This window comes from Cervus elaphus, chromosome 1 (genome assembly GCF_910594005.1).
Source record: "Cervus elaphus chromosome 1, mCerEla1.1, whole genome shotgun sequence".
In the NCBI taxonomy this organism is placed as follows: Eukaryota; Metazoa; Chordata; class Mammalia; order Artiodactyla; family Cervidae; genus Cervus; species Cervus elaphus.
This window is the reverse complement of record NC_057815.1, coordinates 90,198,865-90,215,323: the sequence shown is the minus strand read 5'-3', so window position 1 is coordinate 90,215,323 and position 16,459 is coordinate 90,198,865. Positions and strand designations below refer to the sequence as shown.

The 16,459-nt window shown below is 44.9% G+C and overlaps 1 pseudogene; it reads right to left on the bottom strand.

Annotated features, from left to right (window-relative positions):
- Positions 1–11,494: 11,494 nt before the first annotated feature.
- LOC122699770 lies at positions 11,495–12,952 on the bottom strand (annotated as a pseudogene).
- Positions 12,953–16,459: the final 3,507 nt, after the last annotated feature.

Genomic DNA, 16,459 nt, shown 5'->3' with positions numbered 1-16,459 from the left:
CTTAGCCTTATGTCTTTATTTCAGCTTTTTCCTATGTGACCAATTTGAAAAGATGCTGATGCTAGACAAGACTGAGGGTAAGAGGAGAAGGGGGCGACAGAGGATGAGATTGCTGGATGGCATCATTGACTTAATGTACATGAGTTTGAGCAAACTCCAGGAGACAGTGAAAGACAGGGAAGCCTGGTGTGCTGCAGTCCATGGGGTCGCAAAGAGTCGGACGTGACTGGGCAACTGAACAACAAGACTTCTTGAAGCTGAAAGGAAATCAAAGGGATCGTGAAACTCAGCTGCCCTGCTTTACTGATGAGGAAACTGGGGTCCAGGGGCCTGAAGTGACTTGCCCAAGGTCAAGTGGCAAGTGAACAGTGGGAAGTAGAACCCATTTCCCTGTTGACGCTTATCCGTGCTGGGCTGTCCTTGGGTGTGTCCAAATGAAATTAAATTTTCTGACTCATGGTGGAATTGGAGTCAACACTCAGACCTGTGTCTTTTTCTGTTAAGTAAATGTAAGTGTTTGCTTCCTTTGTCTTGGACATGGTTGCTGGAAGCTGAAAGGATTTTTAAATAAAATTAAAGAATGGACTCAGACACAACTAAAAGAAGTGCTTGACTAAGTCCTTGGGCATATCAGTTTTCCTTTCTGAGCCACTGCTTCCTGATCAGGAAAAGAAAAAAAAAAAATGGAATTCCAGCCCCTACTTCTTGGTGTCTGACAGGTACCTTGTAGAAATTAAGTAGCTAAGTGCGGATATATCTGCAGAAGCCTAAGAAATGTCATTTAAGGAAAAGGCATTTAAATGAGAACAAAGGGCACATTCTCTGCTAAGTGGTCTGTCATATCCCAAGAAAGTTCATTTCCTTGCCTATATAGCCTCTAGACAAGGAAAAATCCCAGACTTGGCATGGGTAAGGATGAAGAGGGCGATGGAGAGGAAGGGAGAGAATTGTTAGACTTCTTGGCTGGAGTTCAGAAACAAATAGTTCCGAGCCTGGCATTGTCAGGGGCCAGTGTCAGGACCAGACCAAGAAGGCAGACAAGGAACTTGACCGTTCCTGACTTGGCTCCGCACACCGTTACTCAATAGAAACTGATGCGTAAGCAGGATTCTAGAGGATGCAGGAGAAGTATAAACAGTCCCTGGGTGCGGTGTGGCTGCCTGCAGAAGCTCTGCCAAGCCCAAGATTACAGTCATTTTTGACTTATTTAATTTCCAGACATTCTTGCAGGGTTTGGGTGATGACAAAAGCTAGTTAAAACAATACTCAAGTCTGGGATTTAGAAAAGCACTGGCCTCTGACCTCAAACCAGAGCCTCTAATCAAAGTCCTGACCCTGACTCAGGTCAGTGAACGTCCTTCCTGAGCGATATGGAAATGACTTATTTGCCTATAAGCGTCTGTCAGCACCTGCACCAGATTGAAACTTGGCAGGCAAAATGAGGAAGGGGTCATACTTCTTAGAACTCTATTTTTATGGTTTGAACCTTTTTACTCTTTGAAGGAATAGAACAGGAGATCGAGTTAGAGAGCTCACGGGAGGAGATGAAAGAAGAAAAGAATTAGACGGATGGCAATGTCTTCTGATGGTTATTAACTGCCGTCAGTATTTTGTGGTGGAAGAGGCCAAGACGTGCGTAGCTTGGTAGGCACTGCCCATGATCTCGGAGCAACGGACGACGTGACACCCCCGAGGTTCTGGGGAAGGACAGAAGGAGAAAGGAGCATCTGAAGTGGGTGCAGCTTCGCAAGAATCTGGATTCAAATAAGAATCTATACTTAGAAACCTGAATCTCTAGATTCTTAACTGTGTGTGTGCTTTTACAGGAAAAAGTAGCTCTGGGCTACTTATTGCATGTACATGCAAATAAAACTCTTTACAGGATCAGCTTTTTAAAAAGAGTTTTTTTATTTATTTGGCAATGTTGGGTCTTAGTTGCAGCCCCTGTGATATTCGTTGCATCATCTGGAGTATTCTGTATGGCCCATGGACTTTCTCGTTGTAGCACTTGGGCTCCAGAGTGCGCAGGCTTCAGTAGTTGCGGCCTGCACGCTTGGCGGCTGCACGGCAGGTGAGATCTCCGTTCCCAGATCAGGGATCGAACCTTGCATTGCGAGGCAGATCCCTAACCACTTGACCACCAGGAAAGTCCCGTGTACTGAATCAGCTTTGATCTTGGTCTTGAAGTTCAATATTAATCATATTTTATTGAAATGACTTAACTGTCCCTGTTGAGCCTGCCGAAACATCTGGTTCCTTATTGATGCCTCCAATTCCACGGTCCCTTTGAATTAGATGGTGAATTGATTATGTATCACATGTCAATCCCCATCAACTGGTAGCAGCTGTCTGAATGACTATGTTGAAACAACAATGAGGTAGGAAAGGACTCCCCCAAGTGATTAGCAAGATGAACAAGAGAGAAAAGAGTGACAACGCTCCGTGGGTTAAGGCGATGTGTGTGGCAGGACCCATACCTCTGGGAAGGGCAGTTTATTAAGCTTTTATATCATCGGCATCTCAGGTGAATTCATGTCAGATCATTTCCAGTGCTGGTTTCAATAGGCACAGCACACTTCATAGAAGCAAAACTCAGGATAGATGGTTCAAGCAAGGGTTGTTTTTTTTTTTTCCCTGATTTTTGTGAATTAAATAATACATGCAAGCTCTTACAAAGATATAAAACTAACATTTAAGTAAGCATGTAATGAATCACAACATATTGAAATTTATGGGAAACAAATAGTCCCCAAGGATAAATCCAAAGCCCAGGAAGATCAGGTCTGGGTGGGAACTTTATGCTTTCAGAGGCCATTAGAAGGCCCTGCTATCTGAAATCATGGTGGTTTCCTAAGTGGGTAGAAAGAAATCATGAAAAGGGAAGTGAGATGTCACCAACACACTTCGCTTATTCCACAATTTTGCTTTTAAAAGAAGCTTCTCCTGCAGGGCTCTGCTCTGGGGGTTTCCTGGGGAGAATTTCAAAATTCTAGACAGCATGTTGGGGCAATTATTAAGAACTTACAATGTCAGCCTGGTTTCCCCATGAGTTACCAAGCCTACAGTGATGTCTGCTCTGCTTGATCAAGGCCCACACATATTAAGGTTCTCTATACTGGGGTCACATCAACCTTTCAAAAAAAATTTTTTTTTTACTGTTTACAAAGTTTTGGTTTGAGATCCAATAAAATTATTATAACAAATCTACAATGATAATGTATCATAGAGTACTTTAAGCACTAAGTTATAAGAAAAGACATTTAAGTAAACCTCCTGGGAGGGATTGGGGGCAGGAGGAGAAGGGGACGACAGAGGATGAGATGGCTGGATGGCATCACCGACTCGATGGACATGAGTTTGAGTAAACTCCGGGAGTTGGTGATGGACAGGGAGTGCCTGGCGTGCTGAGATTCATGGGTTCACAAAGAGTCGGACATGACTGAGCGACTGAACTGAACTAAACTGAACTGAAACTCCTCGATAAGAAAGGAAAAGCTCTCGAAAAAGGTGCCCAGCCTTCTTACTCCAGGTCTCTCCACGCTTTTTAAGACTTTTTGCCTGGAATGCTCTTTCTCCTTTTGATACATATCTCTTTTATATTAATTAGCATATTTTACTGTTATTTCTCCTTTGTCTCTCTATTAAACTGCTGTTGTTGTCCAGTTGCTAAGTCATATCCAACGTTTTGTGACCCCCATGGACTGCAGCACGCCTGACTTCCCTGATCTTCACTATCTCCAGGAGTGTGCTCAAACTCAAGTCCATTGAGTCACTGATGCTATCTAACCATTTCATCCTCTGCCACTTTCTTCTCCTATTGCTTTCGATCTTTCCCAGCATCAGGGTCTTTTCCAATGAGTCAGCTCTTTGTATCAGGTGGCCAAAGGATTGAAGCTTCAGCATCCGTCCTTCCAATGAATATTCAGGATGATTTCCTTCAAGATGGACTGGTTGGATCTCATTGCAGTCCAAGGGACTCTCAAGAGTCTTCTCCAGCAATACGATCTGAAAGAATCAATCCTTTGGCACTCAGCCTTCTCTATGGTCCAACTCTCACATTTGTACATGACTACTGGAAAAACCATAGCTTTGACTATACAGACCTTTGTCAGCAAAGTGACGTCTCTGCTTTTTAATATACTGTCTAGTTAACACGATGTCTAGGTTTGTCATAGCTCTTCTTCCAAGGAGTAAGCGTCTTTTAATTTTGTGGCTGCAGTCAGGAGAGTCTCAAAACCTGAGTGTGTGAAAGCTTTATTCTGTCCACAAATACTTCATGAACACTGAGGAAGTGCTGGTCACCATGCCAGGCACCAGTGATACAACAGAAAATGAGGCAGACAAGACCCCTGACTGCAAGAGCCTATACCCTCAGGAATCTGTCTAAGCCCAGTGACCCGCACATGTAGGCATACAGTCAAGACTGCAAGTTTAAATAAACAAAGGGTAAGTGAAGCTACTGCCAGGAATTTGAAATTTAGCTGCTATGATTAATGTGGCAACACATATGTGAAAGATAATTTTAAAAAAAAAAGAGCAGAAATAGAAAATCTCAAGTCATTTGCAATGTGGTTATATCCCAAGTCATTCTGCTATCACTAACAGCTATTAATGAAAGTAACTGTATGCATGGCAGGAAACCACATTCCTAGAACCCAAGTAGATTTTGTAAAAAGTAGTCAATGTGAAATGATGCTAATTTCAATTAAATGATGACCAGGCTTCCCTGGTGGGAAGAATCTGCCTATCAATCGGTGGTAAAGAATCTGCCTATCAATCCAGGAGACAGAGGTTCCATCCCTTATCTGGGGAGAGCACACGCGCCACGGAGTAACTAAGTCCATGGGCCACAACCATTGAGACTGTGCTCTAGAATCTGGGAGCCCACAAGCCCCAGAGTCCGAGCTCCACAAGAGAAGACCCCACCGAGAGAAGCCCACTCACCACAGCCAGAGGAGGCATGCCGGAGCAGCAACAAACACCCAACACAGCTGAAAATGAATAAACTGTTTTTTTTTTTTTTTTTAAAGAAACTATTACCGAAAAATTAACTAGGATCCTTATAAATGTAAGGCATGACTACTGACTCCTTACAATGAGCCTTGAATTCACTGTGTCTAGAACATGGACATGAAGGCCAAAACAGGCTTTGTAGTCAGGAAGACACTATGCAGTAATAGGTTTTTTTTTAATTTTAGAATCTTTCTGTTTTTGATAAAACGTAGTAAATTAATCTTAGTGAATTTTCCCATACCTCAGTAAGCCCAAAGATGCTTCCATACAAACAAGAAGTCCCCATACCCACCACAACAAAATGAAAAGTCTGGATATTTTAACATATGAGGAAAATGAAAATACAGCATTTCCCCCAATTTTTTCCCCACAGAACAATGGTCCAGTGAGTTTTTCCCTCTAAAGGGTATTTGTTGTTGTTCAGTCACTAAGTCATGTCCGAGTATTTGCAACCCCACAGGCTGCAGCACTCCAGGCTTCCCTGGCCTTCACTATCTCCCGAAGTTTGCTCAAATTCATGTCCATTGAGTCGGTGATGCCATCCAACCATCTCGTCCATTGTCACCCTCTTCTCCTCCTGCCCTCAATCTTTCCCAGGTTCAGCATCTTTTCCAATGAGTTGGCTCTTCACATCAGGTGGCCAAAGGATTGGAGCTTCAGTTTCAGCATCAGTCCTTCCAATGAAAAGAGCACAGAATCTGGGAAACACATTATGTGTAAGGCCCTCTTGGAGTTTTACAAAGCACACTATCCTATTAATGTCTCTGAAAAGTTCTTGAAAGAAAGAAATATGTTGTACTTTGTCATCACTTCCCATGCTTATTTCAACCACTGAATTCTTCTTTGAAGGAATAGCTAGTCAGTTAGTGTAGGAAAATCTGCTTTGAAGTTCAATTCATAATACTCTTCTACTTAGTGGTGATCTGGCAAATCAAGACATTCCCAAGGTAAACCAAGATAACAGTGTCAAGCAATAAAACTATTTTTCCTATGAAAGTATTTGTAAATAAAACATGCTGTACAAACAACAATCTTAGTAACACTCTGCATTTTACTTCTAAATGAAGTCATCACCTCACCACTAGATGGCAACATAATTCCATTTAAGTGTGTGTCTGTGTGTCTGTGTGTCTGTGTGTGTGTCTGTGTGTGTCTGTGTATGTGTGTCTGTGTGTCTGTGTGTGTTCCTTTGTGTCTCACTCTTTGCAACCCCAGGGACTGTGGCCTGTCAGGCTCCCCTGTTCATAGAATTTTCCAGACAAGAATACTGGAGCAGGTTGCCATTTGCTCCTCTGGGGGATCTTCCTGACCCAGGGATTGAATCCGTGTCTCACGTTTCCTGCGTTGGCAGGCAGGTTCTTTACCAGCTGAGCCACCAGGGAAGCCCCATTTATGTTACAACCACACCAAAAAGAATATTTCAGTTTTCTAAGAATGTACATGTGCATTTATTCACTTTTAGTCATTCTTTCAAACACTTCTTAGGAACTTTTAAGTTCTGAGAGCTCTGATGAATGTTGAAAATAAGAGGAAAAATGAGACAGCTCAGTTAAAAACTGTAATTCAGAGGACTCGCTGAGATACCAGGTCTTTCTTCAGCATCTACGGAGATGTGAGAAGAGAGCTGCAGGTTGAAGTTTAAAAGGAGCAAACGCAAAAAAAAAATAATAATAAAATAAAATAAAATAAAAGGAGCAAACACAGCTTGGAAATGGGTTAAAGATGTTAGATGTGGACTTCGAAAAGTTACAGGAAAACCATCATCCAAAGATGTAAGAATCTTCGTGATGAAATTTACATAACCGGTACAGTCCCAGGCTCAGTTTGAGTCCAGAAAGGATGCTCCAGTAGGAGACAGCAGAAGCATTGCCTGATCAGCTGCCCTGGACCCAAGGCGGAATTTTCCTCGTGTGCCTGCAGTGTGAGAGACAGCTGAACTGCTTCACCGGAATCAAGTGAGACGACCCCTTTCCTGTTGTGTGTAAGCTTTCTGTTTCCATCTTACGTGTCCTGAAGAAGTCCCACAAGCCTATGATGCTGGTACGTGAACCCCAGCCCTTGGCAGTGAGAGAGGCGAGTCCTAACCACTGGTCAGCCAGGGAATTCCCCAAGTTGCAGGCTTGACTCCACTGTGCGTGCTCAGTCGCTTCAGCTGTGTCCTGCACTTTGCGACCCCATGGACTGTAGCCCCCCAGGCCCCTCTGCCCACGGGATTCTCCAGGCAAGAGTACTGGAGTGGGTTGCCGTGCCCTCCTCCAGGGGATCTTCCCAACCCAGGGATCAAACTCAGGTCTCCTGCAGCTCCTGCATTGCAGGTGGATTCTTCATCACTGAGCCACCGGGGAAGCCTTGACTCCAGAGGGGGTGGAATATAAATGCCCCCAGCTCTTTACTGCTGCTTTTTACTGGCCTCTTGCCAGATTCTGCTCCCTCAGATCACTGTCTCCCAAAAAGGAGAGCTGTCTGGGACCTGCCAGCCTGTCCCAAAGCAATCGCCTAGTGCCTTCCACACACACAGAGGCACAATGATTGATTGCTTGGAATGAGTTCCCTCGGGATTGCCTTTCATCCTCTAGTTTTTCTTTAAACTTAACCTTCGGTTTTGAGTCACTGAGTTGGCTGTTGCATCAAATGATTCTTTAGTTTTACAAGTTGTCTCCCAGATGGGATCAGCACAGATACAGGTGCTGGTTGCTAATTTCTATAAAATAACCGCCCCCAGAGGAATGTCATTTAAGAGTTCTTTGGGGGCAAAAAAGAGTTCTTTGGACTTCATCTTCAATAGTAGCCAAAGAATTCAAGTGACAGGTTAACCCAGAAAATCTTTTGCAGTTAATACATAACTAGGAACATTCAGAATGCAACACACACAGTTTAGGTGATCTTCATACACTAGTGGGAGAGCAGTGACTGTAAAATGAAGATAATTAACATATACACTGGGATTCCCAGGTGGCTCAGTGTGTGAAGGACCCACCTGCCAATGCAGAAGGCGCAAGAGACTTGGGTTTGATCTCCAGGTCGGGAAGAATCCCTGGAGAAGGAAATGGCATCCTTGCCCCAGTATTCTTGCCTGGAGAATCCCACGTGGACAGAGTAGCCTAGTGGGCTACAGTCCAGGGCGTCACAAAGAGTTGGACACGACTGAGCACGCATGGTCATAACATGTACACGCTCTGTTGGGGGAGACTAAGGGGAAACAGGTGTTCAGCCTAGAAAAACATTTCTCAGTGGATTTCCTATGATGTCAGTGTGGGTTTAACTTTAAAACATTTAAAAGTTGACTTACTAGCATTTGTGGATTCCAGATTGAGATCCACGTAAGACCAATGTTTTCTTCTAAGACTCAGCACATTCTTTCATAAATGAGAGTCTCTTTCCCACTAAACTGATCTTACACAGTTGACTGGTTTGGGTAACTACAGATGTGATGGGAACAGGTAAAAATAAAATATGGATAAAAATAGGGAAAAACCCAATAATTCCTGGATTCCTGGGAAATGAGGATGTCCCATCAATTTAACAACCACATTTTCCTATCGCAATTTTACTTCAACTGCACAAATGAAGGTGGCATGTAGGAAATTTAAATGAAACAGTATGGTAAAAATAGCAGAGAGGCAAAAACTCTAAAAAGGAAGTGCACCCAAAGCAAAAGAACATTCGTGTTCAATCTTCAGTTTTGATTGACACTTGCTGCCTGCAAATAAGGCACAAAACAACTCAAGCATAAATCAAAATGAAGGGCCTGGAAAATTTCTGACTTCCTAAATTTTCAAAAAAACTCTATCATTGCAGCTTACAGGATTTCTCCTGTTTTAATCTTAGAAGCTTCAAAGAAAAGAGAATGGATTATACACACACACCTGAGTGCCCACACAATCATGCTTGCACGCATACAGGCACACACATGGTGGTAAGGAGAGTAGCTAGTTCCTTCTTCTTACCATCTAAGTCTCATTTTATTTATTAGAAGAAAAGTATATGCACAGCCCCTCACTGTTTTCCCTTTATCTAGTGATTTCTGTGAACTTAATTGCTGTCATCATTGTTACTAGTATTTCAACTTAAAATCTAAAAGCAGCTCTGCAGGTGTTAGCCCGCTACACAGCCCATGGGTCTCATCTGGCCTGCCACCTGTCCTTGAAATAAAGTTTGATTGGATATACTCTCATTTGCTACATATTGTCTATGGCTATTTTTGTGCTATAATGCTGGAGTTACAAAGTAGTGGCAAATATCTAAAATAGTTACTATCTTGCCTTTTACAGCAAAAGCTTGCAAACACCTGGTTTATAGTTTTGTACCATTTTTAATTCTATTTTTTGTAACTGTACTATGGTTATGTTAAATGTTAACATTAGGGATTAATAGTGTACAGAAACTCTTTGTATAATACTATTTTTGCAACCACCCTATAGTCTAAAATCAGAAGAGCTGATTCATTGGAAAAGACTCTGATCCTGGGAAAAACTGAAGGGAAAAGGAGAAAGGAGGAAGCGGTGGCAGAGGATGAGGTGGTTAGACAGCATCACCGACTCAATGGACGTGAATTTGAGCAAACTCCGGGAGGTAGTGGAGGACAGAGGAGCCTGGCGTGCTGCAGTCCATGGGGACGCAAAGAGTCAGACGTCACTTAAGCAACTAAACAATGACAAGGCCTTGAAAAGGTCACTACATATTAGTATGACATGCAGTACGGTGTGCAATTTAAAAAGCTAATTTTGTGGTGGTTGTAATTACATTATAAACATGTCCACATGCATAAATCTAAAAAAGGTTGAAAACTTACAATGAATCTACAACATACTTTTTAAACACTTTATTTTCATTTATTTGTTTTGCTGCATCAGGTCTCCATTGCATCAGGCAGGATCTTTAGTTGCAGTGGTAGACTTCCTAGTTGAGGTGCTCAGGTTCAATAGTTGCAACTCACAGGTTTAGATGGGATCTTAGCTCCCAGACCAGGGACTGAACCCTCGTCCCCTGCATTGCAAGGTGATTGTTAACCACTGGACCAGCAGGGAAGTCCCAAACCTACAATATACCGTTTTACATTTGACCACTGGTTCATATTTGTAGGAGTCATACATTTGATAAAGCACTGCAATAATTTAGGAAGGCATCTAAATCTTTTAACTCTGGATGAATTTTATGCTTGAATCTATGAAATTGCATGAGGACTAAACTTGAGAGACTGCCTATCATTCTAAAATTCCTCACTCTGGACAAATCATTTTTAGGACACTTTCTTATAAATATCACCCTCTGAAAGCATATACAGTTCCACTTATTCTGTATTTTATGATCTTAACCTACATAGGGCTGATCTTAATTATTATTGCAACATCAAATATGATAGGAAGACAAACCTGAAACACTTACAATAGCATAATTTGCTAAAAATTTTTTAATTTATTTAGTTATTTATTTCTGACTGTGCTGGGTATTCGCTGCCATGTGTGGGCATTTTCCAGTTGCAGCAGGTGGGGGCTACTGTTTGTTGTGGTTGGAACTTGCTAAATTCTTCACCAACATTCTCTGAAAAAAACTTCTCAAGTCTTTCTCTTTTTAAAAAAATAATTTATTATTTTTTACTGTGCTGGGTCTCTGTTGCTGCTCAAGCTTTTCTCTAGTTGCAGCAAGCAGGGTTTAACTCGAGTTGCAGTGCTGGGGCTTCTCGCTGCAGTGATTTCTCTTGTTACGGAGCAAGGGCTCTAGGGTACGCGGGCTTCAGTAGTTGTGGCACATGGGCTTAGTTGCTCCACAGCAGGTGGGATCTTCCCGGATCAGGGATCAAACCCATCTCCTGCATTGGCAGGCGGATTCTTAACCACTGAGCCGGCAGGGAAGCCCTCTCTTCTTTATTTTAGCAATGGATTATGGAAAATGTGCGATTTTGTCTTGACATGAAAATATTTCACTGCACGGTGATCTCACCTGATGGGTTTCGAATTTTCTGCATAACTGATACAGGAACTCCTATACGATTGTCTTCCATCTTGGTATGCTGCTGCTGCTGCTGCTGCTAAGTCGCTTCAGTCGTGTCCGACTCTGTGTGACCCCAGAGACGGCAGCCCACCAGGTTCCCCCGTCCCTGGGATTCTCCAGGCAGGAACACTGGAGTGGATTGCCATTTCCTTCTCCAATGCACGAAAGTGAAAAGTGAAAGTGAAGTCACTCAGTCGTGTCCGACTCTTAGCGACCCCATGGACTGCAGCCTACCAGTCTCATCCATCCACGGGATTTTCCAGGCAAGAGCACTGGAGTGGGGTGTCATTGCCTTCTCCGCCATCTTGCTATAAAGGTCAGGAAAAAAAAAAAGCAGCAAACTGGGAGAGAAACATCCAGAGTAGTAACATCTGAAGGCTTTCAAAGTATGTAAGTAGGTTGGTTTTTCCCTCCTTTCCAACTGATTGTCTCCATCATCTTACAGCTCACAAAATGTAAAGGTTTCATTGCAGGGTGTTTTTTGTTTCTCTCCAGACTAAAGTCCTATCTCTCCTTAGTTTGTTTCCCTAGGCAGCATTTGACTTGCTCACTTCTGGCTTGATTGCATCAATGAGCTTTTCTTTTGGCTGAATTCTCTTCTCATTTCATCTAAACTGTCCTGCTTCCTCTGTCCTAGTCCGGGTGCTCCATCTGGACTCTGCTGGCATTGCCCTGTGACCAGGGTGCAGTTTGGTCTGTGGAATGAATCATAGGGCCTGTGGTCAAAAAGATCTGATTTTTCTTTGGAGAATCATATCTGCAAACAACAGGTGGCGTGCTGCCATTTGTTGTATTTGTTCTTCCCCAAGGTTTTCTTGTAGGTTCAGGCATACTTATTGAAGAGGCCTTAGGAGTCACAGGTTCTGAATCTTCGGTTTTGTCCTCCTTTTGTTCTCTTTCTACTGTGGATCCCTTTTCAGCATTTCTTTTCCTCCTGGCCAGCAGGGCACTCATTTCTTTTACTAAATCAGTAGCCTCTAGAGGAAGGGGTCTATTTCCACGACCCGTTATCTCCTTTAGATGAGGCCGAATTCACACCAAACTTCCTCCGCTTGGAAAGAAGCATTCTCCATCCATGACACTTTGCTAAGTTTTGCGCCAGCAACTGCAGCTGCAAGTCCAGTTGAAGGGCGATTGTCTTCAGACGTGAATCCCAGAAAGAAAAAAAAAAAAATCCAGATGCAGGGAGGGGAGGAGCAGGAAGAGGGAGTGGAGGAGGAGGGGGTACTTGATTAAGAAGGGGTGGTGGGGGAGGTGGAGGCCCTGAGCACGGAAAAGGAGTGGGTGGAGGGGACCCCGGGGGAGGAGGGGGTGTGGCTGATGCCTGGGCAGGACCTGGTGGGGGGCGTGGAGGGGTGGTTGGGGGTGCAGGCGGCCCCATGGCAACGCCCTGAGTGGCTGCCTGCAAGCCTGGCTCCGAAGCAGAGGACTCTCCACAGAGGCAGAGGCGGCGGCATTTGATATTCTCTGCCCTCGCACCCTCTCTAGCTGCTCCTGCCGCTGTTGCCCTCCCCTCTCCAGGTCCAGTCTCTCCAGCCTCTCCCACTCTCTCTCCTGCTCCAGGTGATCCCCACGTTCCCTCTTCTCTCTCTCCAGCTGCTCCTGTTTCAGTCGCTCCCTCCCCAGCCTCTCCCTCTTCAATCTCGCCCTTTTCCTTCTTCCTCTCTCCAGCCTTTCCCACGCCAGCTCCTATTACGGTTGCTGGGCTTGTAGCTGCCTTCTTTGAATTTCCAAATTGTGATGGGCCATTGTGAACTTGGGCAGGTAGTTGGGAATTCTGCCGAAGCAACGTTGGCCCTGTTTCTATGAATTCAACACTTCTAAGGCATGCATCTGGAGAAGGCAGTGGCACCCCTCTCCAGTACTCTTGCCTGGAAAACCACGTGGACGGAAGAGCCTGGTGGGCTGCAGTCCATGGGGTTGCTAAGAGTTGGACAAGACTGAGCAACTTCACTTTCACACATTGGAGAAGGAAATGGCAACCCACTCCAGTGTTCTTGCCTGGAGAATCCCAGGGATGGGGGAGCCTGGTGGGCTGCCGTCTATGGGGTGGCAAAGAGTTAGACACGACTGAAGCGACTTAGCAGCAGCAGCAGCAGCAAGACATGCATCAGGGCACTTGCAAAGACACTGGCCTCCTCTTTGCTGCCAAAGTTGAGACTGTACACCTGCCTAGTGTCCCGCCCTGGATGGAAGGGCTCTGTAGCTCGATTGTACTTCCCCCTTCAGGGACAATACAGTTTATCACGACCCGATGCCGGTCCGGAATCTTCCTGCCCACCACTCCGAACGTGCTGCCGCCTACACGATGATGCGTCTGAGCTCTGCTGACCCCAGCGGAACCACCAGCTGGCACCCGCTTTTTACTGGCACCATCTTACGTCCTTACAGCAGCTCTTGCCTGACAGATACTGTTTAGTTTTTGTTTTAAACATATGTCACTCCCTTCTCCTCTGCAGTTTTTGCTGAAAAGCCAGCTGATAACCTTATGGGAGTCCCCTTGTATGTTACTGGTTGCTTTTCCCCGTTGCTTTTAGTATCTTCTAGTTTTAATTGTGGTCATTTAGATTACAGTGTCATGGTGTATTCTGTGGGTTTATCCTGTTTGGAACTCTCTGTGTTTCCTGGACTTGGGTGACTGTTTCCTTTCCCAAGTTAGGGAAGTTGTCAGCTATTATCTCTTCAATATTTTCTCAGACCCTTTCTCTCTCTTCTCATTCTGAGACCCCTATAATGTGAATCTTAGGGTGCTTAATGTCAGTCCAGAGGTTCCTTAAACTGTCCTCATTCCTTTCTGTTTTCTGCTTTTCAATAGTGATTTCCCCTACTCTGTCTCCCAGCTCACTAATCTGCTCTGCTTCATTTACTCTACTATTGATTCCTTCCAGTGCGTTTTTCATTCCATTTATTGTATTGTTCCATTGTTTTGGTTGTTCTTTATACTTTGTTTGTTTAAAAAGTCCTTCTAACTTATGGATCTGTGCATCCATTTTTCTCCCTAGTTCTCTGATCACCTTTACAACTATTACTCTGAACTCTTTCTCCAGTAGACTATCTCCACATCACTTGGTTTTTCTGCAGTTTTATCTTGATCCTTTATCTGAAAGAGATTCCCCTGCCACCTCACTTTGGTTTAATTGTGTTTCTCAACTTTGGAGAAGCAGCCTTCAGTAGGAGACGTCCTATGGGTCGCAGCAGTGCCCTCTTCTCTCATCACCCAAGGGCCAGGGGCCAGCAGTCCCAGGGCAGGGTCTAGCCTCCATTTGCAGATTATAGGCTGCCGGACTGTAGTTTTCTCCCTTCTGGTTTCTGCCCCCTGGTGGGTGAGAGGCAGGTCTAGAAGCTTCTATAGGCTTCCTGGTGGAAAGAGCTGATGCCCGCTGATGGGTGGGTGGAGCTGGGTCCTGGCCCTGTGGTGGGCAGGATGGTGTCTGGGGGGCGTGTCCAGAGGTGGCTGGGATCAGGAAGTCCTTCGGCAACTTGTCTGCTAACAGGCGGAGCCATGTCCCTGCCCAGTTAGTCGTCTGGCCTGAGGCATCCGGCTCTGAAGCCTACAGGCTGCTGAGTGGGGCCAGGTGTTGCTGCTAAGGACCCAGGCAAGATGCTGGCCTCAAGGAGCATTCATGCAGAAGAATCATCCCCAAATATCTGCCACCGGCTTTTGGACCCCAGCAGGAGCCACAGCGGCGCCCCACCACCCCGGGAAACCTTCCAAGACCAGCAGGCAGGTCTGCTCCAGGCTCCTGTGGAATCACTGTCCTTGATCCTGGCGCACAGGAGATTTTGTGCAATCCCTTTAAGAGTTAAGTCTTTGTCTCCCCCGGCCCTGTGGCACTTCTGCAATTAAGCCCTGCTGGCCTTCAAATCCTAATGCTCTGGGAAGCTCCTCTTCCCAATGCCAGAACCCCGGGTCAGGAAGCCTGACATGGGCCTCAGGACACTCACTCCTGTGGGAGAGCCTCTGTAATATAATTATTTTTCAGTGGGTGGGCCACCCACGGGGGTGACAAGGGGTTGATTATCTTGCAGGTACACCCCTCCTACCCTCTCACTGTGGCTTCTTCTTTATGCCTTTAGATGCAGACGATCTGTTTTGACAGGTTCCGGCCTTTTTTATCGATGGCTGTCCAGCAGTTAGTTGTGATTTTGGTGTGTCCATGAGAAGAGGCAAGCTCAAGGCGTTTCCACTTCGCCATATTGAAAGAACAACTACTTTTTTTGGGGAAAAAAGAAAAAAAGAAACATGACTACATTAAATAGGCATGTGGATTGTGTGACACATTATTATTTTTTAAAGTATTTTATTAATTTTTCTGTTAAGCCATTTACTATGTAACAAAATTTTTAATCTTTGTGTTTTTTTATGCATAAAAAATTTTAAGTATACATCATAGGAGTGAGAAAATGCAGTGTATGGAAAGCATTGTGATAGACAAGTACCTAAGAAATTATCATTGTCTGTGCTAAGTCGCACAAAGGTCACAGGTTGTGTGACTCAGGGAGGACACGCCAGTCCCCAGACCCTGGGAGCGCCTGGGGTGGGCTCAGTTCTGAGCTTTGAAATTAAGGAGAGATGAAGCTGAAGATCCAGCCTCTGACTTTCAGACCACAGACACTAGAGCTTCAGTGCCAGGAAAGAGCTTGATCAATGAGTACAAGACCCTCTCCTAAGTAACCGAGATCTCTGTCTGATCTTGGGGGACTTAAGTGACTTGGGGGGACTTCCCAAGTGACAAGAGGTGAGCTGGGACAGAGCTAGACCTTGAACCCCAGTCTTCTACCGCCCAGCTGAGGTTCTTTCCAGTACTGCATCATCAATTTTGGAATTTCGGAAAGATTCTCCCTTTGCAACTACTTTTTCCCTGCTGGTTCCCAGCTGGCTGCACATCCTCAGACAAGAGCTGATGTGTGAGTGAACGTCTCCTGCAGGATTCCCCGAGGAGACACTCGGAGGCAGAGATCTGCATGCAGGATGTTTGCTGGAGAGTGCTCTCAGAACGAGCACCTTGAAGGGACAGAGAGAGGCAGGACTGGGCAGGAAGAGAAGCTGAAGCCTCAGATATTTCCACTCACTGCTCTGGAATGGAGATGGTCCTTCAGGGTCATTCCAGATCCAACCCAGGGGGTGACACCTTCACACTCCCCACACTGACCACTCATTGGAAGCAGGGGGCATAACCATAGGCCAGGCAGCTCCCTTTAGCTAAGAGCAAAACTCAGTGAGCTAACATCAGGGTGTGCAGGGTTTCATTCCTTTTTGGAGACTCGAGGGGAAAATCTGTGCCTGCTTTTTGTAGCCTCTGGAGACTGACCACACTCATTGCCCATGACCCCCTTTCTCCACCTTTACATGCCAGTCATTTCATATAACTGACATTTCTTTGATCCTCTCGTCTCTTTCTGACCTCAGCAGGGAAGCGTTCTCTCTTTTTAAGGACTATGTGATTAGACAGGG